This window comes from Phoca vitulina, unplaced genomic scaffold (assembly GCF_004348235.1).
Source record: "Phoca vitulina isolate PV1807 unplaced genomic scaffold, GSC_HSeal_1.0 scaffold18, whole genome shotgun sequence".
NCBI lineage: Eukaryota > Metazoa > Chordata > Mammalia > Carnivora > Phocidae > Phoca > Phoca vitulina.
Genome location: NW_022589721.1, coordinates 4,324,467 through 4,349,462, shown reverse-complemented (window position 1 = coordinate 4,349,462; position 24,996 = coordinate 4,324,467). Strand labels below are relative to the sequence as shown.

General features: G+C 37.5%; 1 protein-coding gene and 1 pseudogene across 1 annotated transcript in view; one reads left to right on the top strand and one right to left on the bottom strand.

The window, feature by feature from the left end:
• Nucleotides 1-24,996, bottom strand: part of LOC116639575 (oxidation resistance protein 1-like) — a 144,780-nt gene that overhangs the window by 77,673 nt on the left and 42,111 nt on the right. The window lies entirely within an intron of this gene.
• LOC116639566 lies at nt 8,437-17,116 on the top strand (annotated as a pseudogene).

Below are 24,996 nucleotides of genomic sequence, written 5' to 3'. Positions count from 1 at the left end.
AAGAAAGAAAGAAAGAAAGGAAGGAAGGAAGGAAGGAAGGAAGGAAGAAAAAGAAAGAAAGAAAGAAAGAAAGAAAGAAAGAAAGAAAGAAAGAAAGAAAGAAAGGAAGGAAGGAAGGAAGGAAGGAAAGAAGGAAGAAAGAAAGAAAGAAAGAAAGAGGAAGAAAGAAAGAAAAAGAAAGAAAGAAAGGAAGGAAGGAAGGAAGAAAGAAAAAAGAAAGGAAGGAAGGAAGAAAGAAAAAAGAAAGGAAGGAAGGAAGAAAGAAAAAAGAAAGGAAGGAAGGAAGGAAAAGAAAGGAAAGGAAAGAAAAGAAAAGAAAAAAGAAAGAAAAGAAAGGAAAGAAAGAAAGAAAAGAAAGAAAGAAAGAAAAGAAAGAAAGAAAGGTGATAGATAGATCTGAACAGGGACATATTTTGAAAACAATGTTGATTGAGAAAAGCAAACTGCCACAAGATACATTCAGTATGATACAATTTATATACAGTTTTTAAAAACATAGAATAGTATATTCCTATATTTCTTTATTCAACACATATTTTGGGGGCATCTACTTTGTGTCAGCCATTATTCTAGGCATCAAAAGGATGTAACCATAGAATCATAGAAAGGATATAATCATAGAATCCCTGACCAAACAAAAGCTTATAATCTGATTAGGGAATAAACAGCAAACAGATAAATGCATGCATACATATATACATATACAAATTCTGTCAGGTAGTGGGACACTTCACGGAGAAAAGTAAAGCCTAGTAAAGGATCCTGATGACAGTTCAACTATAGACTGATTGGTCTCCCCACCCCCACCAGGAAGTGACTTTTGAACAAAATCTGATGGAGCCACATGAGACAGGCCTATGGACGGGTAATCCAGGGGGCAGGACGAGCAAATGCAAAGACCCAGAGATGGAAATGTGCTTGGAAATGTGCCCACTTTGCTCCCTAAACAGCAAGGGGGCCAGAGGAGGCACCTGAAGCACAGGGAGGAAGGACACTGGGGGGCTGGAAGTTAGGCTGGGAAGTGGGTCATACAGAACCCTGGTGAGCATGGCAAGGACATTTTATTCCAGGTGTGGTGGAGACCACTGAAGGGCTAGGAGGAGGGAGGTTATGCAATCTGACGTTATGTTTTTGAAGGATTAATCTGGCTGGTGGGTGGAGAAGAGATGGTGGTGTTGGGGTGATGCTGTGACAGACGAAGAAGCCAGGAACAAGTAGCAAGATGGAGCATAAAAGATGACAAGCACTGGACTAAGGGGCGTAGCAGGATCAGGTGAAAAGGCATTGGAATTATGATATACTTTATTTCGGAGGCAGAGCCAAGCAGACATTGTTTGTACATAAAATTATATGCAGTAAAAACATAACAGTACATGTGTCAAATCCAGATAGCACTGCCTCTGGGACAGGAGAAAGGGGGATAAGAAAATATAGGCAGATTCAACTTTCTAATATTTAAGAGGAAAAAGCTGTCCATATGAATATGGTATAATCTTAACATCTGTTAATTCTGGGCTTGGGGCACCCAGATATTTGCTTTATTATCTTTGTAATATTCTGGTTTTCATATCTTTCCATAAGAATTATATTCTATACAGAAAGAATATCTATGCCTTCTTTTCACTGTAAATCATTTATTAATTCATGTATTTAACGAATATTCCTTGAGCACCTACTCACGCCAGACACTGATATAGATGCTGTTGAAGCTACAAAGTCCTCACGGAGTTTATATTCTGGGGGAGGAGAGGCAGACAGTCGAAGAAACAGATACATAGGGCTTTATATTTAAAGCCCTTCTGGATTAGGGGATATAAGGAAAAATGAAGCATGACACCAGAGTTATTGTAAACTGGCTTTAACTTAATTCTCCTATAAGAGAAATTTAACATTCAGTTCTATTTTTGTGCTTATAAATCATAAATTTAATAAAGCACCACAGGAACATGAGCAGCTGACAGTTATAGGGAGATTACAGAGCACAGACTCTGGAGTCAGAAACTCTTGGTTAGAAGTTGGCAAGTGTTCTAGCTATCTGCTCTGGCTTAAACAACAATTTATCCTCATCACCATCATGTTCATCTTATTCTTATTCTTAAATCTCATGACTGTTTAAGCCAGGAATTTGGACTGGGCAGAGTGGGGACAGCTCATCTCTGCTCCATAATACTGGAATTTCAGCTGGGGTGGCTCAAAAGGCTGGGGTCTAGAAGAGTTACAGCTGGCTTACAGAGCCTGGTGGCCTTAGGATAATAGGACTTCTTCTGTCAGCTCAGGACTCCAAGAACGAGTGTCCCCAGAGTTGTGGACAGAAGCTACAAGGCTTCTTATGACCTAGTCAGAATTCCTAGAACATCACCTCTGCCACATACTATTGCTCAAACAAGCCACGAAGTCCAGCCCAATTCAAGGAAAAGGCAATTAAATTCCTCCTCTCAATAGGAGGATTAGAAGGAATGTAATCCACCACAGCAAATTACTTAGTTATTCAGAGATGCATTAATTTAGTCCATAAAATGGAGCAATAATGTTTCCTTCAAAGAGTTATGAGAATAGGAAACAACCTATGGAAAGTGACTGATAGCTAACAGGATTTCGAATATGGTTGTGTCCCTGTCCACTGACAGGGGACTGACAAAGAGTCTTCCAAACCATTTTCACCTGAAATGAGGAGGGTCCAGGAAATCCCTGAAGTCCACTGCTACTGCAAGAGTGGGATATTCATAAGAAGGCTCTATTATTTTTCTCAGAACTTGAAAGACCATGATAAGAAGACAAACTGAAATGCTAGCTCTAAGATACTCCAAACTTTGTGCATCTGTCTTAGTTCTCAAAGTTTTATGACTTCTATAAAACAGGCAGCAGCTTTGTTTTGGAAAAGGTGGAGTATTATTTTACACCCAGCAGGTGTTTAGAGGAGGAAAGAGTTAGGTAAGTGAAGTCTTTATTCTTAGAATTACAAAATCAATAGAGTTTTCTTCCTGAGGCAGCTGTTAAAATCAAGCCAGCTATTTTAAACATAGTAATGAATGTTCCTTCACTTAGCTCTGAAGTGAAGTCAGATAGGTAAAGAGCACAATTCTATATTTGAAGAGAGTATGGGATAAACATAACTCTCATTCCCATCTGTGCTATATACAACTGTATTCTTAAATGTTAATTTCATCCTATTGGTTCTCTTTTAAGGCTAGGCAAACTAAACCAGTCCATTGGTTTATATAATACATGAAGTTTCTTTCAACCCTTTGCAATGGGCCTTTGGATACATTCATTTTACAAGGGATTATGACTTCAGGGAAAAATGCTTAAAGAGAATAAAAGATACCTGTCTATTATGTAAATAAAGGCATTAAAGTTCTAACCACACACACACAAAGAATAGGCTACAGAAATCCTTCTATTCTTAGTTTCCATTTTAAGTGAACATAAATCTCTATAACCACCACTTCAAAGACAGACATTATTACAGAAATTACTGGAAAATATTTACACTGAACATGAACAAGCCTTAAGAAACCCAAAGATTCTCAAAAAAAACCCTCAACCATCCCCAATAGAGAAAAAAATATATATATGTATTTATTTATTTATCTTTATATAACCTAACAGTCCTCCCAAAATGGGAGGTTTATTGATCTCTGTTATAGGTTGATAATTATTTCTTAAGTGTCTACTATGTGCCAGATGTCCTGCTGGGAGCTAAAGATAATTAGAAGAAATTCTTAACTACGGTCTTGGGCAGGTATCCTCCCCTCCCCCATTGGGGGGATAGAGGGTGGAGAGTGAGGTACTGCGAGCCAATTTTATCTAATACGGTAGCAACTGTGAAGGAGTTTCCAGCAGGGGAACAAACATGAACAGATAATGGATCTTCAAAAGATCACATAGTAAACGGAGGAACCAGACTGTGAGCCCCAGGCTGAGTGACTGCAGAGCCCTGGCTTCTTCTTTCTTCTGACACTTGGGATCTGAATCCTGACTCTGCCACACAATGGTTATGAAGTTTTGGACAAGTACTTTAACTGCTATAAGCCTCAGGTTCCTATTCTGTAAAAGGAGGTTCTAAATATTTGCTCATGGTTGAGAGGATAAATATTAATGTTGGTGGGGGGGAGTCTTGCAGGATGACCAATGGGCACATGGTACACCCAACCATGCCTATCACGAATCCCATAACCATGAGCTGCTTATATATGTTGACATGTGGTTTTGAATTTCTAACTCTAATATCTTTATTTCCTAAGTACCAAAGTTGTTTTTAATACCTCAAAGTCCACTTACATTAGTCAGTCATTAGTCAGTTTATCGAAAATGTAAAATTCTCTATCATCCCAATACATCAAAGTTCTAGTCCTATATTCTATATGGTACTAAACAGTCTTAAATCCCAAATCTAGTGTCATTTATAATTTATCACCTAGATCTTTGAAAAAGATAGCAACTACTCCAGACCTGGAATTATGGAATTCCATAGGATAATTAATTAAATGTCTGCTATGGCAAAACCATAGACCAGTACACTCCATATCCATTCTAACCTTCTCTTTCTTTTGCTTTCTCTACAATAAAAGTTAGTAAGAGAAATACTTGGACACCCAGCCTCTCTTGCAGGCAGGGGTGGCCATGTGACAAGTCCTGGCCAATTAGAGGTAGGTGAAAGTCTTTGGGATTAATACAGAAGAGCCTCCAAAGGTAAAGGCCTAACTGATTTACCCAACTTCTTTCTTAAGTTGAATACAGAGTAGATGCATCAGGGTGCAACTATTTTGTGACCAAGAGGATGAAAGTTAAAACTTAGGGCTGCTGAGAAAGGACACTGAAGGAACTCATTGCCTCAATAAATATCTTTAAGCACCCACAGTATTCCTGTACTTTCTAGTTCCAGATTTCTTCTTATTTGAGAAAAATAGACCTTATACTTATTTAAGTGATCATGTTGCCCGATATGGTTGCCACTACCCACATGTGGCTTTAAATTTTAAATTAATCAAGATTAAATAAGATAATAAACTTGGTTCCTCAGTATGGAACAGTGCAATTATTGAACATTTCCATCATCACAGAAGTTTCTTTTTCTCTTTTTTTTTTTTTTTTTTTGAGAGTTATTTATTTGAGAGAGAGAGAGAGTGTATGCACAGGCACACACGAGCAGGGGGGAGGGGGAAAGGGAGATGGAGAGAAATCCTCAAGCAGAACCCCCCCCCCCCGCCCTGAGCCTGGAGCCTAACTTGGGGCTCAATCCCAGGAATGTGAGATCATGACCTGAGCTGAAATCAAGTGTCGGAGGCTTAACCAACTGAGCCACGCAGGTGCCCCAGAAGTTTCTATTTAAACAGCATTAGAAATAATTTTATTTGCAGCCAAATGTATTGTAAATGCTATAAATGCTAATATTTTCATCACTAAGGTTAAGGGCAGAAACATTCCAGTCCCTGTCTCCCAACTAAGCCCATCTGCCCCCAGGCATCTGATTATTTATTCCATATTGAGATACCACACATTGATTTATCACTAGCCTTTTATCCAAGAGATTTCTCAGACTTTCTTAGAGGATTAGATTAGTCTGCAGAACCTCTTCTTCACATAGCTCCAAATAATCAAGCACTCTCCTTGCAGATAACAGCAGAATTACGGAAATTAATATTCCTGTGCTAATATTCCAGGAAGAAAGGAAAAACAGCCACAGTCATGTCACAATAACAGCAGCTGCCAAGTTAAAGCAATTGGCTTCAATACACAGTGATGTTTCCTTCAGAATATACCCATTTCTTTTATTTTCTTAAAAACGTATCCAGAACGAGAGCTGACTCTGAGACCCACATCACTCACAGCTGTGAGCCTGGTTGTTGAAATCTTCCAGGAAGCTGTGTGCTGCCGTCTCCCGGCTTCAGTGAATGCAGTCATGAGTCAGTCCACTGAACATGGAAGCACAGCACAGCATTAAGATCAATGAGAAGAAATCACTGATGAGGCAATTTCTCACAATTTTCACTTAGTTGTAGTAAGAGAGGGGGAAATATGAGAATGTCAAAGATATTTGTGACAAATTTCCTGATGTGATAATTCCAATTTTCATTTACTTATTTACTGGTAGGTCACTTTAAAATACTGATTGTAGTAATAGTACTTAATATTTATTATTTACTACAAGCTAGGCAACATTGTAAGTAGTATTCCCTATGCTTTCATTTAATCCTCAAAAAAGAACTCTGGGGGCACCTGGGTGGCTCAGTCGTTGGGCGTCTGCCTTCGGCTCAGGTCATGATCCCAGGGTCCTGGGATCGAGCCCCACGTCAGGCTCCCTGCTCGGCGGGAAGCCTGCTTCTCCCTCTCCCACTCCCCCTGCTTGTGTTCCCTCTCTCGCTGTGTCTCTCTGTCAAATAAATAAATAAAATCTTTAAAAAAAAAAAAGAACTCTGACATAGGTACTATTATCATTCCTAATGTTATAGAGACTAAGGCATAAAGGGTTTTAAAAAGTTGCCCAAGACTACCACTGAGTAAGCAGCAAAACTCAAATTCAAACCCACACAATCTGTCTCCGGGATCTTCACTCTTAATCACTATATTCTGTGAAGTTGATCATGTTCCTAGAGAAATAAGCTAGGAATTATTCAGTGACTTATGCAGAGAATATCACTTTCACCCATGTATTGAGATGCTCCAGAAGAAGTCCAGGACCACACTGAAACTCCTTTTCGTCACCTATAACCCCACTTCTTGAAGGACAGAAAACATCAGTTTATGAATATGAATATTTTCCACAACATAAAAGTTACTTGAGATTCAGGCATGATTATCTTAAAAGACCGAATATAAGAAGACATACAACATAAGAAAAGTGGGATGGATATGCCATAAATTACAGGTCTTTAGAGTCTGGATAGCAATTAAAAAAATAATAGCAGGGGACACCTGGGTGGCTCATTGGTTAAGCTTCTGCCTTCTGGTCAGGTCGTGATCCCAGGGTCCTGGGATGGAGCCCCACACTGGGCTCCCTGCTCAGCGGGGAGCCTGCTTCTCCCTCTCCCTCTGCCCCTCCTCCCCACTCATGCTCTCTCTCTCTCTCCCTCTCTCTCTCTCTCTCTCTCGTTCTCTCTCTCACTCAAATGAAATCTCTTTTTAAATAATAATAACAGACAACTGCTGTACCTTTAAAGTGCCAGGCCCTGTTCTAAGCACCTTAGATGGATCAGCACACTGTATCTTCACAACTTAGCGAGGGAAGCGTCATTATCCCATACAATAGATGAAGCAGCCCAGGCACAGAGAGGGTCACCTAGAGAGTGAGGAGCAGTTCAGGCGCCCTCTTCCAGTCGGCCTAGCAGGCCCTTTGCGGTCTCGCCCTTGACCTCCACCTCAGCTCCTACTCCTCTCCCTTGTTCATTCTGTTCCAGACTGGGTGTTCCTTCCATGCTCCCTCTTCAAGAAGTTTCCATTTATATTTCCTCTTTTATCAGAGGACTTCCCTAACTTCTTAAAATCACAGCCCACTCCCCTGATGCCAGTCCTGAGCACCTATTTATTGAATGAACAAATAAATAGACCTATGTCAACACCATTCCCTCAGAGAGGTGCAGTGATGTTTGACACTGAGAAGCTGCTTTTGCACAGGTGTTATGTATTTGCTTTCTTTTCCTCACAAGTCTTTGTTCAGATCTTTTTTTTTTTAAGATTTATTTATTTATTTGAGAGAGAGAGAGCACAAGCGGGAGGGGCAGAGGAAGAGAGAATCTCAGACTCCACGCTGAGCACAGAGCCCAACGTGGGGCTCAATCTCAGGATGCTGAGATCATGACCTGAGCCAAAACCATGAGTCAGATGCCCAGCCAACTGAGCCACCCAGGCGCCCCTGTTCAGGTCATTCTTCCAAGAATGGGAGCTAAGGGTTCCAAGATAAAGGATTAACTCTAGAAAACAAAAGACACTTCAGTGAAAGAAACTGGTCTATATAGCCATATTACTGCAGATGGAATGTCCCTCTTACTATCCTAAAAGATAAAGGACATAGGACCAATAAGGATCGGGACTTACTCATACCTTTACTTCTTTTTATTTTAATTTTTTGTATTGTTGTTATTCAGTCGTGAAACTAACACTTTCACAAAATGCATTTGGACAAAGAAGTAATAATATTCTTTATAAGACTGTAACAAAATAAACAAATAATACTAAACGCTAAATTGTTTGAAGTTAAAAATATGCCAAATGCCCACAAACTTGAGTGAACTGCAGTACTCAGTTTTCATGGGCTAATCTCAAATAAGTCTTCAAATTATTTTTTTTTATCATGATGAAGGAAATGTCAGTTCAAGTTAGGCTAAACAGATAGCAATCTTGGAGATGGTTTAAAGATAAACCTATATTTTCAAAAGGAAGAAATGTAAACACTAAAATGCATAAGAAAAATGTTCATTCTCACTAATAAAAGAAACATGAATAAAATAAGGCATCATTTAAAATAATTCCTCAGATGGAGGAAAAAATTAAATTATAGTCATCAATAATAGAGAGAGTCCAAGGAAATTTGAACCTCATAAAACTGCTGGTGGGGTAAGACCTTAAAAGAGGACAATCTGACAAAATTCATTATAGACTTCTAATTTTACACACACCTTGGCCATTATTTCCACTATTATGAATTTATGCCAAAGAAATAATTCTGGATGTTGGAAGATTTTGTTAGATGTATGCTTATTGTAGTGTTATCCTAAAGGTGAAAAATTAAGAAACAATCTGTGACACAGAGAACTTGATTAAGCACATAATGGAATATTTAATAGAATGTTTGCCCTCTTTTACTAGGTAGCCATTAAAATCATATTATTGAAGAATATTTAATGACATGGGAAATATTTACAGTATATATTTTAGTAGGAAAAAGCAAATGACAAATCACAACAGTATGAATCCATTAAATATACAGAAAAATCCTAGGAAAGCCACAATAGTTACAGGTTTACTTGGATGATTGAATTATAGATAATTCTGATATTCTCCCTTTTGTTTACATGCATTTTCTAATTCTTCTCCAAAGGATAAAGATTAGTTTTTTACTAAGAAAGAAATAATTACTTCATTGAAAAGCTTCTTGATAAAGGACTTTAAGGGATTTCACCTTTTCACTGTATTTATCTAAGGTAGTATGATGGAATTATTTTTTTATGGATAGAGGCTCCTGAGGGTAAAGAGGTAAGATTCATCTCTTGGACAAAGGGGAGCAAGCTCTTCAGAGATTACAGCTTTCATTCTATCCTCATCTTCTGTGGTTAAAAATGCTGCCCACACGCATAGCCAATGTTTCCTCTACTTTTTAAAATCTAGGTTTGCCTTACCAAAGGTTTAAATAATGGTAGAATTCCACTAAATAAACAACTGTTCTGGCACAGTTATAGGAGTATAACAGAGGCTTAGAAAGTAAACTTTATTTAGAAGCATCTTGGGAATAGCTAATTCACCTGCCAAAGTTTAGCCAACTTACTCTCTCAAATTGCTTCTAGAATATGTCTTAGCTATAGTTACAGAAATACAGAAATAGCTCCTTAAATGAAGCCTGTTCACTTAATTTGAATGACAGTTCCAAAACTGAATACCTGAGGTTGTTTTACTGATGAAGTAAGGATGGTCAAAAGGATAGTTGGTAACTACATTTTAGAATAGATCTTCATTTTTAGGGTATTCATCAAATGCACTTTGAGGGTAACATATATAGTTTTGAAAGACTTCGTGTACAGTGATAGAAGCCAAAGAATCCCCTGAAACATTTTTCCTGGTTAATTTTTATTTAACTAGATGCAAATTTAATCAATTATAATAAATCAAACTCCCATAGGGCCAGACACTATTGGTTGTTGTGGGACCAAATAATAATGAGAAGTTGGCTCAGTGAAAACACAATCATGACTGGGTCAACATTAATGTTTTTGAGCATCTAGAATATCTAGAGGCATCTAGAGTCAGAGGCATCTAGAACCCTAGGGAAATGCTGGATATTTATGCCGGCCAGCCACAGGACCTTCTCTCCTGGCCAATACCAAGGACCATTTTGACTTCCGTTGTATGCACTCTTCATATTATTCATCTTCTAAAAATTCTGAATAATATTTAAAAATCTATGTAATAATAAGCAATACAGTGTAATGATTAAGATTAGACAGCACAGGGTTTAGTTCTGACTCTACAACTGATTGTGACCTTGGGCAAGTTACTTAACTTTCCCAAATCTATTTAATCTGTAAATCTGTAAACTTAGCTACAGAGTTATGAGTACTAAATGAATGCTCTAAAATGGCAAAAAATGAGCATTCCAGAAATGATAGTTAATGCTATAAGGGTGAATATGCATTCTGAAAAGTCCTTCAGCTCTTTATTTGAACCAGTACATCTAGAAAACACAGAAAATTACATGACGTGACTTAAGATGAAGATGTTATTACTCTTAGTCTTTTGAGTATTTTATGATGCTTTAAATGAACAATTTTTTCTAAGATGGTAACATAGAATTTGGGACATTTATAAGTTACCTCAAAAATAGACACAAAGTGATCATTCAGAATTTTTGTTTTTTTAAAAAGAGGTGCTCTTCCCCCCCGCCCCACTTTGGGGCGTATTTGTCCTTTAAATAATGTATTGTGTAAAATATACTATAGGACACAGAATACTGTGTCTTCTTTTTGGAATTATCAATTTTTAACTTAAATTATAGAATTTTATTGCATTTCTTCTTTAATTTTAGGCCAATGCTTCATGAAAGGAGGCTTACTTTCTCTACTGCACAGTGTTCTGTGTAGACTTAGCAGTATTCACATGGGGACCAATGTATGCATGATTATGACAGTCACAATTCTACCTTTATTGCATCCTTGGAGCCCAGACAACCTAAGTCAGTGATGACAAAACCCTTTGGGAATACAATTTTAACATTTAACTTAAACTTCCAACGAGCTGAATTATGAAAAAAAAAAAATTAAACATCTATAGCCTCTATGGCCAGAGAACTACCCTAAATAATCAGAACACTGGGGTATAATTGGCTGGTAGCTCTTTTTTTTTTTTGTTTTTGTTTTTGTTTTTGTTTTTTGTTTTTTTTTTTGGCTGGTAGCTCTTATAGCTATCTGGAAATTATCAGTCCATTTGCATATATTTAATGGAAAAGAGACTTTCTTGATATTGTAGATTGATTGCATTAATGGTCCTAATTACTGGCCTCTCATATTCATGGTTTTTCCTCTTTACATTTGTGTTCCCCTCCCAATCTGACTGAGCTCAGTCAAGTGACTTGCTTTGCTTTGGCCAAATAGAAGCAAACCTGATAAAAGCAGAGGCATGAAAGAGCATTTGGTCATTTATGTTTCTAATCTTATTTCTCTGAGATCACGTTGAGAACCTACCAGTCTAGCCTTCCCAAGGAATATGAGAGACAAACATGTAGAAGGGAGCCGAGATGTCCCAGCTGAGGCAATCCTGAACCAGTCCACAGCGAGCCATGTAAGAAAACCCATCCAAGATCAGCAAAACTGCCCCCCGCCCCCCAACAACTAACCACAGAGAGTGAGCCCAGCTGAGGCCACAACCATCCAGCTGATCTATAGGCATGTGAATAATGATAAAGGCTTATTGTTTTAAACTACTGTGTTTTGCGAGGGTCATTGCATCTTATATTTTGGTGATAGCTGACTAATACACTTATAAATAGGTAAAAAAAAAAAATCTGAGTTTTCCAATTGGGACTTCCAACTATATGACTCAGAACTATTTTAAGAGGTCCAGGGAGGATGGGAATTCTATACTCATGTTTTTAACAGTGTGTATGTGTGTATGGGGCAGGGTATACTTGGTATTCCACAAAATCATCTATTTGGAAGTGGTATGAAAGATGTTAATGTTTCTATTTATGTTAATAATTCTATTTTGGGAATATGTTTTATCACATATAGAATATATTATAGTAGTTCATATACATAATTTATTAACATACACAAACATGTATTGGAGGCACATATTTTATTGATAGGTATGTACCCTCAAAAAAGTTCAGAGACCATTGATCTTGCTTCTGTTTACATAGGGTAATTTTCTTATTTAGCAAGAGTTCCTCATACTGTGGCTTTCATGATGGGTCATCTCTTCAGGAATGAAGACCAATTCATTGGCAAGGTGTCACTCTTCTCTTCTGAATCTGATGAGATTTTAAGTATTTTTAAAAATTACTAGTATTCCTCTCCCCTGTGTGATTCCATCCTGTGCGGCTGTTCTGTGGAACAGTAGTCATTTATCTCCACCCACCTTCTCTCCCACCTAAGTGCGTGCCACCACCCCATGGAAGATTCGATGGATATGGACATGAGCCCCCTGAGACCCCAGAACTATCTTTTTGGTTGTGAACTAAAGGCTGACAAGGATTATCACTTTAAGGTGGATAATGATGAAAATGAGCACCAGCTATCTTTAAGAACGGTCAGTTTAGGAGCTGGTACAAAGGATGAATTGCACATTCTTGAAGCAGAGGCAATGAATTATGAAGGCAGTCCAATTAAAGTCACACTGGCAACTTTGAAAATGTCTGTACAGCCAACGGTTTCCCTTGGGGGCTTTGAAATAACCCACCTGTGGTCTTATGGTTAAAATGTGGTTCAGGGCCTATGCATATTAGCAGACAGCACTTAGTAGCTTTGGAGGAAGATGCAGAGTCAGAAGATGAAGAGGAAGAGGACGTGAAACTCCTTAGTATATCTGGAAAGCGTTTTGTCCCTGGAAGTGGTAGCAAGGTTCCACAGAAAAAAGTAAAACTTGCTGCTGATGAAGATGATGATGAAGATGACGATGATGATGAAGATGATGATGATGATGATTTTGATGATGAGCAAGCTGAAGAAAAGGCTCCAGTAAAGAAATCTATATGAGATACTCCAGCCAAAAATGCACAAAAATCAAACCAGAATGGAAAAGACTCAAAACCATCAACACCAAAAACAAAAGGTCAAGAATCTTTCAAAAAACAGGAAAAGACTCCCAAAACCTGAAAGGACCTAGTTCTGTAGAAGATATTAAAGCAAAAATGCAAGCAAGTATAGAAAAAGGTGGTTCTCTTCCCAAAGTGGAAGCCAAGTTCATCAGTTATGTGAAGAATTGCTTCTGGATGACTGACCAAGAGGCTATTCAAGATCTCTGGCAGTGGAGGAAGTCTCTTTAAGAAAACAGTTTAAACAGTTTGTTAAAATTTTCCATCTTATTTCATTTCTGTAACAGTTGATATCTGGCTGTCCTTTTTATAATGCAGAGTGAGAATTTTCCCTACTGTGCCTGATAAATGTTGTCCAGGTTCCATTGCCAAGAATGTGTTGTCCAAAATGCCTGTTTAAAGATGGAACTCCACCCTTTGCTTAGTTTTAAGTATGTATGGAATGTTATGATAGGACATAGTAGTAGTGGTGGTCAGACAAATGGAAATGGTGGGGAGACAAAAATATACATGTGAAACAAACAGTATTTTAATAAAGTAAAAAAAAATTACTAGTATTCAGTTAATGTAAACTGAAAAATAAATGTAGTAACTGTATAGTGATTTTTTTTTTAATGCATGGTTTGTGTATAGAACAATTGCATTGGGAAAATAGGACACAGTCTCTTTGACTTGAGAACACTTCTCAAATATTAATACCTTCACTGGCCATACCAGTTATGGTGTGGTATCTTACTAATACTTCAAGCCATATTACATATAAACTATTTTTACTACCAAATACCAGTAAACATAATTATTTTAATGAGTATAAAGATTTAGGAGTATGTGATTTTATAAGAGATTTCACATATTAATGGTTTACAGTGATTTTAAAATGCAGCTAATTTCCTTTTTCACATAAACTCCAAAGTAACTTCTTTACTGGAACTAAACTTAAACTAAAATGATCCATTAGTGAAACAGTAAGGAATGACACATTTATTTTTCAGGTATAAGGAAACTGATAAGAAAGATATATTCTTCATGACTTTAGAGAGTAAAGATAAATGTTAAAACATAAATTCTACAAATTAACAAATAAAGATATATGACTTCCATTTCATAATCAATTTTACAAGGTGCTATATCTTTAAAAGGAAAGTAATTTAAAACTGTCAAATTTGCTTCAGAATGGCTTTCTTATATATTAAATTCCTCTCTTAATGCTACCATATATAAATTTTTCTTTTCCCCGTACATCATTCTGCCAAGTCCATATACATTCAATATTTAAAGGTATTTTAAAACACAAGTGATTTTTCTCCCCTTCACACAAAAATGTTTTCCTTCTTTTCTGCCCCAGAGTGTTAAATATCATAGGCTACTGACTTTCTGAGAGCTCAGTTTTAACCCTTTAAAGAAGGGTTGGAATACTGTGTACATGTTTATCCAGATGAGTTGTATTATTTCTAGAAAAAAATAAGAGCTTAGTGTAAAGTCTGATTTGCATACTGATTTCCATCGTGTTTCAAGTTATGTCTAATCCCATAAAATGAAATTAATCTTTCAGTTCAGACTATTGCAGTTGGACTGGCAAATAAAAAGTTCAGGTTATTTAGAAAATTCATTGACTTACTGCCCAAATAAGAAACAAAGAACTAGAGCATGGCTAAGACGTTGTCCCCCCAACAATGAAGCAATCTAGGCAGACAGCAGGGCTGAGGGATCCACAGAGGGAGTGGGACATAATGTAGAAGAACAAGTCTCCTCAGAGGCCCCATGGATTTCAGCTCCCCATGCCTCTCCCATATAATGAGTTCATCTGTCATCTATTTAGCTTTTGAGCCAACAGTCTATTGACTGGATGCAGACTCCAGGGACTGAGATGTTCTTGGAAGATCTTCAGACAGACTCATCATGTGACGTCGATGAAGCCAATCAATACACCACTTGGCGCTTCAAAGTTGTCTATGAGCAAATAGAGGACAAGCGATAGCCTGCAATGCACCTGCCTCCCCACAGTGTTAGGAGACTGAAGGAACGCATCCTTTCACGTCAACGGGAGTTCTGATAAATGAAGATGCTTGGTCAAGATAAGATATATTTTCTCATCCAGAGCTCTCAGAGTGACTGAAGTCATAGGTCACCACTCATCACAAAGTTTCTGTGCTTCCCTTTCTCAAAATGTCACATGCAAATGTGTCATGAATAGATAAATGCAACCAATGTCAATGGAGTCAGCAGTGTCTTTGGTGATAAATATAGGAGTGGAATATTTTACTTATTACGTTTTCCTGATAATGCTACTATATTTTTAATGGTTATGAGTTTGGGTATCAGCATTTTTCCAAAACTCAAAAGGATTTATGTTCTGAGGACTAATATAATACATGTTCATTATATTTTTTTAATTATACAAAAAAGTATGAAGTAAAACAATGACTATGAATTCCATCACCCAGAGATAACCACTATCAACATCTGGGTGACTCTTCTAGATATCTTTATGGATATATGCATATAATACATATACACATATGTACGTATCTATACATATATTTAAAATCACACACCTACCTATCAACCTAAGCATATGCTATTTTGCGACCTGTTTTTTTTCCAGTTGTTGTGGATATCTATTCCTCTTCCAAAAATAAATAGGTTAACAGCATGATTTTCAATGGGTGCTGAACTTTCCTCCATAGCAAGGATAAACACTATTTACCAACCTCCACTATTGTTATTTTTCTTAAAGCATTCCAAACAAACCACCATCAACAGAAAAGAACTTTGGCACCATTTCAAAAGATCAGATATTTTGTTGTGAACAAAGGGCCAGGAAATAACAGAGACATTACAAGATAGAGAAGAGCATTAAATATATGGAAAAGTGGTGAGAGTAGATGACCATATTAGTATACTTTTAAATGAATCATGTATATCTTATTTTTATGCAAATATTATATATTGAGTAGTTCATTTACAAGATAAAATAAAAATTAAAGATTACAAAATCCCAAATTTGTAGACTTCACAGCCCCAAATGAACCTGCTCTTGATTGATTTAATGTCTTTTTTTTTTTTTAACTTCCTTGTAATCACATTCTGTAACCTGGTATTTTTATCAAAAGTTGAAATTTAGGATTTTCCTGAGTACCTCTGGCCACTTGATCCTGAGTGGACAGCTGCATCCCTGAGAAGACCCCAGCTTCAGTGAAGCAGCCCTTTCCCCAAGCCCTCTGTCCTCTGCCATTCCTGGCCACTTCATGCCTAGGAGTAGTCAAGGACCCAATCATCACTACTGTTGTCCCTAGTCCCTCGAGGTAACTATGCTCTCCCTTGTAATTTCCTACACTTTGGTCAACCTTTGTCAGTCATCTTTTTATTAAACTCTCTTCAAGTTACTCATTTTGAGTATGCCATCTGTTTCCGGTTGGGAGTCTGACAGAACCATACATATTTCATAGGTGTAAAGACACTACAAGAACATTGATACGAAACGGTGAAAGGTGGAACTCCTAGCAGTCCTTGTTTTCATCACAAAATTTGGCTGATTAGGAAACTAAAAGGTTTTTCTGTGAACAGTAATAGTGTTTGTAGCTATATTAGGAAAAGAAATTTTGGTAAATGAGTCTATTGGCCTTAAGACATATTTGAAATTTACTTAGACTATTAGATGTTTTCTGATCACGCTTGAAATGAATGAATTTCCTCAGGCTCAAAGTCTAAGGTGAGAAATAATTAGTTCCTGAGAACAGAACTATATATAACATACTGTAATCAGCCTTATTCAGATCTGAGTGATAAATCTAAAATTTTAAGAAGTGTGCATTCTCTCTGATTTGCACAAATTGTCTTACTTGCACAGTCCTGTCATATTTACATAGTAGTAGAGTTCCAAACGTTAAGACCAATGGAATATTTAGTACCTGACAGCCACCATGTTAGGTACATTATGTGAATTATTGTATAACCCTCCAATGGTCTTATGACATAGATACTATTATTGCCATTTTTCAGATGCAGTCACACAGCTGATATAAGACAGAGATGAAACTTGATAGTTCAAAACACACATATTAAGTATAAGACATGAAAAATTATGCATTAGGCACACAGAAAATCTATTTGAGGTGTAATATTCCTATAAGTCTTTTTTTTTTTTTTTAAAGATTTTATTTATTTATTTGACAGAGAGAGAGACAGCGAGAGAGGGAACACAAGCAGGGGGAGTGGGAGAGGGAGAAGCAGGTTTCCCGCCAAGCAGGGAGCCCGATGCGGGGCTCGATGCGGGGCTCGATCCCAGCACCCTGGGATCATGACCTGAGCCGAAGGCAGATGCTTAACGACTGAGCCACCCAGGCGCCCCCCTATAAGTCTTTTTATAACACTCTTCCTTCCTATGCATCAATCTGGTTCCTTTGTAATGTTAATGAACATTTTAAGTTAAGAGAAAACTTGATAAATCCTGAGCCAAGGCCCCTATCAAGTCTCACCAGCCTCAAATGGCCAAGCCACTCAATAATAATAAAATCTTCAAAAGCTGCTACTTTTGGTTTAAATCTGGAGATCAGAAGTAGCTACATAAGCAGCACTTTGTCCCAAGGTGCAAACATTACTTTAAAAATAGCAGACCAGAAGGACTAGGCTGTAAGGGAGCGTTTGCACCATCCCTTGTGCAATCCTTAATGCACTGGGTCCTACGTGTGCCATGCACTATGCTAATCACTTTGTTTGCATTATCTCACTGAAAATTTATAACCTTAAAAGTAGGTACCACTATTATCCTTCTTAAATATATACTAGAACCCTAATTCCCAATGTATTCTAAATGTGCCTGTAAAGTCTAAAATGACAAAATAAAACCATTTTTAACCAAACAACCTTTCTTCTTTCAAAGAAATGGCAATGGAAGCCACAATAACTGACCACCTTGTCAAGAATTTAGCATCCAGGGCACCTGGGTGGCTCAGTTGGTTAAGCAACTGCCTTCGGCTCAGGTCATGATCCCAGGGTCCTGGGATCGAGTCCCACATCAGGCTCCCCCTACTCTGTGGGGAGCCTGCTTCTCCCCCTGCCTGCCACTCCCCCTGCTTGTGCTCTCTCTGTCAAATAAATAAATAAAATCTTTAGAAAAAAGAATCTATTAAAAAAAAGAACTTAGCATCCAATTAGTTTTCAATTATAACTTTAAATTGTAATAAAGAAATCTTAGTGACATCTGATAGTGTGTTAACAAAAATACCTTCAGGATCTGCTCCAGCTTTATAAATGACCAGTCCTCACATCAGTTTGTCCTAAATTAGCAGCAATCTGATGTCACCATTCTCTCTTACACTCAGGTCCATGTATATTCTGTTACAGCCATCTCTCCTGCTTTCTCATCTTTACATTTTTCCTTTTTTAAAATGTATTACAACTTGGATAAAAGGTCATCTCCTCTAATAAGACATTCTCTAACCTTGAGGTTGCCTCCACACCATACCTACACCAATCACAACACTTTTAGATTATATTGTAATTATATGATTATTTGTCTGTAAGCTTGTTTTTTTTTTTTTTTCCAGTAGGCTCCATGGCCAATGTGGGGTTTGAACTCATCACCCTGAGATCAACAGTCGCATGTTCTACTGACTGAGTCATCCAGGAGCCCCTGTCTATAAACTTTTTAAGAGAGGGGCCTGTGTTCTGTTTACCTGGCAAAATATTTAGGAGTTTCTCAACATCTGTTGAGTGAATGAAAGCCCAAGCAAGGTTGTTCTAAGAAAGGAAAACTTCAAAGCTATGAAGTAACTATTTGAAGATAATACACTGGGCCAGGTACCACACTATGCTCCAAATGTAGAAACAGGTCTTCCAGGGATGTACAATCTAGTAAGGGGAAAAAGACAAAAAACTTACATGAGATAACAAGTAAAATTACTTAAATTCAAAATGATATTGGAATTCTGACAAGGGAGCAAAAATTTCTGCCTATGGAAGTGGTAAGGGGAGAGTAGAACTAATCACCAGAATGTACGAAAGAGAACATGTTGCATAAGAAACTTAAATATGCATTTTTTGTTTGTTTGCCAGGAACTGTTCCCCAGAAGGAAGCAATATGATAAATATCTATCGTTTCCTCTACCTACACATTTGCATACTTTCTCTCTTGCTCTCCGTTGTTGCCCCTGCATGCCTGCACACACGCACACACACGTCTTTTAAAATAATCAAAAGATAAAGGAAATTATAGGTTCTTATGTAGCCTACTCTCTAAATTAAAAAAAAAAAATCTTGGTTACTAGAGCTGAAATTTTAGTGTTGTCCCGTAGTCAACATCAGCTATTAAATCAAACTGCAGATAACATAATGATGTCCTCCCTCTTGGCAAATTATGTTAATACCAATAAAAGGATACCTTATTACAAGTCATGAGACAGTTGGCAATCGATTTTAGGCCTACTGAAAAACCATAAAAATACAATGAATATTGACAAAGAAGAGAGGTTTTAAACGTGGTGAAAAGTAAATTATGGTAAGGCATTTTAACAGTGTGCCACTGGGGAGTCAAATACAGGAAGTCAGCTCTGAGAAGACACATCACCTGTCACTTCACATATTTGTTCATATTTCCAGGAGTTTCTACTCTGTTATAAAGGATGACTCAGATTAAATCCAGGCCATCATTCTTCACGGTAATTGGTTTGCTAATTCTGCAGCACAGCTTTTGGCTTCTGCTCAGCAGTTGGCCTAAGGTTATAAACTGTACTATTTATTAAGCCTTATTAAGACTGCTGTCAGCGGTAATCATATTGCTCCTCTACACAAAACCTTCAGTGGCTCCCTGCTGCTTTCCTAATTAAGTCCATACTCCTTATCTTGGCATTTAAAAGTCCTTTACAATATGTTGCTAACCTTCCTCTTCAGTGTGTATTCTCACCACTCCACCAAAGGCTGTTCCGATCTGGTAGTAGTCTAAACTACTTCATGGTGCTCTAACACCCTTTCTGATATCCATCCTTTATCCATGTGGTTCTGACCAGAATGTTCTTTGTGCTTCCCATTTTTTTTTTTTTAAAGATTTTATTTCTTTATTTGGCAGACAGAGACACGAGAGAGGGAACACAAGCAGGGGGAGTGGGAGAGGGAAAAGCAGGCTTGCCCGATGCGGGGCTCGATCCCAGGACCTTGGGATCATGACCTGAGCCGAAGGCAGCCGCTTAATGACTGAGCCACCCAGGCACCCCTGTGCTTCCCATTTTTAACATCCCATCCCCACCCATCCGTTGGTTTGCCACCTCAGGAGCTTCCCAAGTGAAATGTGAAATAGGTCTCCATATACAGAGCTCAGGGAGAGCCCAAAGAAAGAGGCATACCACTCCAGACTGGTAGGTGGTAGGTTGAATAAGCAAGGCAACTTAGCTATGAGGCTTGTCTTGGACAGCTGCAAGATGAGTAGATCTCTGCCCCTGCCCACCAGAATCTCTAAAGTTTATAAGAAGCCTTAACTAGGTTCAGTCACATATACTATCCAGAAGGTCTCAGCAACACATTTCTATCTCAAAGTTGTACCCTGGGGAAAGCTTCTAGCATGGAGAAGGTAAGTGGAATTCACATTCCAAGGAAGGGGAGAGGTTGAGGACCTTCCAACTGTCCAGGTCCAGCTCGTGGGTCAACTGGTGGTCATGTACCCTCGATGACCTCCTCTAATACCATCTCCCTATGTGACTAATGCTTACCATGCTTTCCTGATACATCTCAAAAATATCCTATTAAAGAATTTAAGTGGTATGAGTGAGGAAAATATCAAGTTTGGGTAGACGGATTTGATTCTGAATTCTAATTTTTTTCTATTTGCTAATGACCTTGAGTATGTTAGATGAGATCACACATGTACCGATCCTGTCATAGTGTCTGGCACATGATAGAAAATCAATACACACTGGTTTCCTTTGTCCTGAGTTCTCCAGTTCAACATGGTCTCTTTTCTCTTTGAATTACATATGACAGAAAACACTCCCACTGTGTCACCTGGGAGTCATGCATGATCTCTTAGCACTTGTCACATAGGAAACATTTGTCCTTTCATCAGTGATAAATCACTGATAGCACATTTACAAACCAAACACCAAAAAAAAAAAATAAAATAAAAAAATTACTGCCAGAAAGAAAAATCCCAAATATCATAAATTAGTTTGTAAAGTTCAGAAATTTAACATAGCTCCTTAGCTCCTTATTAGGACTAAAAAATATTATTGGTTAAGGAGAAAAGAAAGGACATTGCAGTACAAATGACAAAATTATTATAAGCTATTCAATTAAAAGTAGATATAGCATTAGCTGTATTTTAACCCTATTTTGTTATTTACAATATGCTAACCACCATATACACTGAGAACTGGGTCTGCTTTAAAAACTAGAAAACATCCAATTAAGAGTATTTTCCTGATAGCATGGAGTTCAAATCTAATTATTGACCCTTAACCAACCTGTTAAAAACTCTTTTCAGTGTTACTGAAAATTTGTCTTGATTAGCTCTTATTCAATTTCACTAATTATATCTAGGATACTGTAAAATTCTAAAGATTTTAGAGTCTTAAGCTTGATAGATTGATGTCTTTCTAAAAATATTAGTGCATACATTAATAAATCACAGGCAGTACTGGAAGGGTTAGTTAATTCTGAGAGGAGTGCGTAGGGAGTACAATAGAATTCCGAGGGTCAGGGACCCGCATATGTGCTGAATACATGTTTTGGCCCAATATCAAATGGCCACATATTCAAAAGTAGTGTTAGATCAAAATCAAAGCCAAAACCAAATATTATCATAGAATGAACATACTAAAAACAGGCTCTGAATATGATGAATGCAGCAGATCAGTAACAATTCTAGAAAAATAAGGCATACATTTTTAAAAGCTTTAAATGAAGGCAAAGCTGAGCCTTGTCTAAAACAAATTCTTCTTCAGTTATTTGCCAAAAAGTGTTCTAAGTCAGTTATAGACAACCAAATGGATTCCCTGGCAAGCAATGGAAACTCATATGGTATTTATCAAAAATAGCTTTTAGAACAGCAAGTTAACATCTATCACTAAATTTCTATAACATGTTGAGCATGAGTGTTCCCTTTATAGGAAAATAAAAACAAATAGGATTATAGAAGAAATACAAACATCATTCCGCAATGAAATATACATCTTTTTTAAAGTTAAATGTTTCATCTGATTACATAAATAACATATATCTATTATAAAGCTTTTGGAAAATATAGAAAAACACCAAAAGAGAAATCACCCCAAATACACTTAAGAATTATAGTTCAATCTCCTCAGTTAACCAAGAAAAATACAGGTGCACATTGCTTGACTTGATCACTAAGATAATTCTACTTCACGGGGCGCCTGGATGGCTTAGTTGGTTAAGCGACCGCCTTCAGCTCAGGTCATGATCCCGGAGTCCTGGGATCGAGCCCCACATCGGGCTCCCGGCTCAGCTGGGAGCCTGCTTCTCCCTCTGACCCTCTCCCCTCTCATGCTGTTTCTCTCTCGCTCACTCTCTAATAAATAAATAAATAAAATCTTTAAAAAAAAAAAAAAAGATAATTCTACTTCAGGTCACAGTTCTGGGTCTAAAAGCTCCTGACTCCATGTGCACTTCACCTTGAAAAATGATTATATTTGTTCAGGAATTTTCCCTGCCAAAATAAATTAGGTTATGGAAATTGATAAAAAACATTTATGTAAGAATTGCTCACAGCCCAAAGGTCTGTTTGGTTCTTGATGTTAAAAGCTGCACACTGTTATGTATGGTGATGATTTTAAAGATGTCTGGTGATTGTTTCCAAGGTTAGACCTTAAAAAGCATTCATATTTATAGCTCGGTCTGAGACAGGAGATGTAGCTCGCCTTTGGGGCCAATTTTCTCAGGGCCAATTTTCCCCATCCCAGCACTTGAAGGATAGGTTGCCTACTGGGATTCTGAGGATTGATTTTTATGCTACTGGATATGGCTGAGGAAATTCCCTGAGAGACACAAAAAACCTAGGACAGACTGATACGGTCAAAAGTGAAAGTTGTCAGAAAAAAATCTGGGTTCAAATGCTAGCACTACTAGTATCTCACAAGAATTGTGAGAATAACTTAATAACAACAATAATAAAAAACCACATAACATTTTTAAGTGTTTAATATGAATATGTATTGGAGATATAATAATAACTTTATAGGGAGGCCCCTGGGTGGCTCAGTTGGTTGAGCATCTGGCTCTTGGTTTCACTCAGGTCATGATTTCAGGGTCCTGGGGCAGAGCCCTGCATCTGGGCTCCATGCCCAGTGTGGAGTCTGCTTGGGATTCTTCCCCTCTTCCTCTCCCTCCCCTTCTACCCTTTGCCCTGCTGATGCTCTCTCTCTCCCCCCTCTCTCTAAAATATATAAATAAAATCTTAAAAAAAAAAACCTTTACAGGCATTTTCACATTCAATCCTCACAATAATCCTGTTAAGTGGGTTCTATGTTTCTCTCCATTTTATTGCTGAGAAACTGAGGGTAAGAAAATTAAAACATCACAGAGCTAGTGAGTAGCAGGGTCACGACAAGGTCCTAAGCAGTTTAACTTTAAAGTGTTCACTTCCTATGATGCTACTGTAATATGTTGTATGCTCAATGTCTTTTATAGTCCAGCACTTTTGCTGTCCGGAACATGGAACAGGACCCTTGGGTGTCACTGTATCTAAGAGGATATATTTTAATCATAAAGGATCAAAGGCAAAGTAATCTGAAGCCTTAAACTCTCTGGATGCTAAAAGGCCAGAGTTCTAAGATCCAAAGAGTTGTACAGAAATCAAGGACCCTGGATAAGTAAAGCCTTACTACTGCATTATGAATATTTATAAAGAAATATGCAACCAACATATATTTACTACTGAGTACAAATCTACTGCATTAGGGACAGGGGATAAAATGGAGAGTAAAGAAACCTCTCCTGCAGAAATTTCATATGGGAAAAGAAGCTCTTATGATACTAAGAGCTTCTTGAATGAGCCGGATATGTCTTTCACTCTTTTGAGCCTTCACAGTATAGTACATAATGGGTATCCACCGGATAAAAGTCTACATGTTTAACCTGACCTAAAGTGCTACACAAGATCCTGCCTTGCCTCATGCCACGGCACTCTCCTCCCTCCCTCTGTATCATCCTTGATACATCCTTGATGACATCAGCCCTTCCCCAGCCCAGGAAGTTTGCCTGTAAATCATTCAAATTTCCCTGTAAATCATTCCCATCTCATAAGATACTTTTCCTTCCTCTCAAATATAATTAAACACTCATTTTTGTAATTAATTGTATAAGGGCAGAAACAGTGTAGGTCTTATTTGCTGCAATAATCTCAGCAACTAACTTAGTATCTAATACCTAGTAGATGCTCATTAACAATTTATTAAATGAATAAAGGAGTGAAGAAGTAGATGAATAAGTATTTCTGAACAAATGAATCATTTTTAGAAGACACATATAGTCAGACAATCATTTCTTGAGGCCACAGATGCAACAGAAATAGATAAATCCTGAGAAGCTTAAGAGTTTAGTACAAATAGATGATTAGAAATTATTGCTGTTTTCTCTGAGACATTCATTTTAGAGTTGGTTGTTATACACATTCCACCACTCTTCTTCTGCTTATACCAATCAGTCATCCATATAATGATTTATTATTTTTCAGGCCTATATTAGTTTATCCAGTTTAGGTTTTGAAGTCAAAGGCTTTTACTATCTTTTTGCTATGCGTATAAACAATTGCATCCTCATTTGTCTCAGCACCCATTTGCAGGAATTACCTCGAAATTGAAATAAATTCAGTGTTCAAGGAGGCCAAGACCCCTTTGGAAGGCTTAGGGCTCTTTTTGAAAGAATCTGGATTGATTTTCTGCTAATGAATTGATTTATTGAATAACGAGTCACATCTTTCTTTCTTCTAAGAATGTCACTAAAAGCCAACATCTACCACTATTCCACATTACAAAGGATACTTAATATTCATTGGATTTAATTAGGAAAGCAAGAAAGTAACAGGA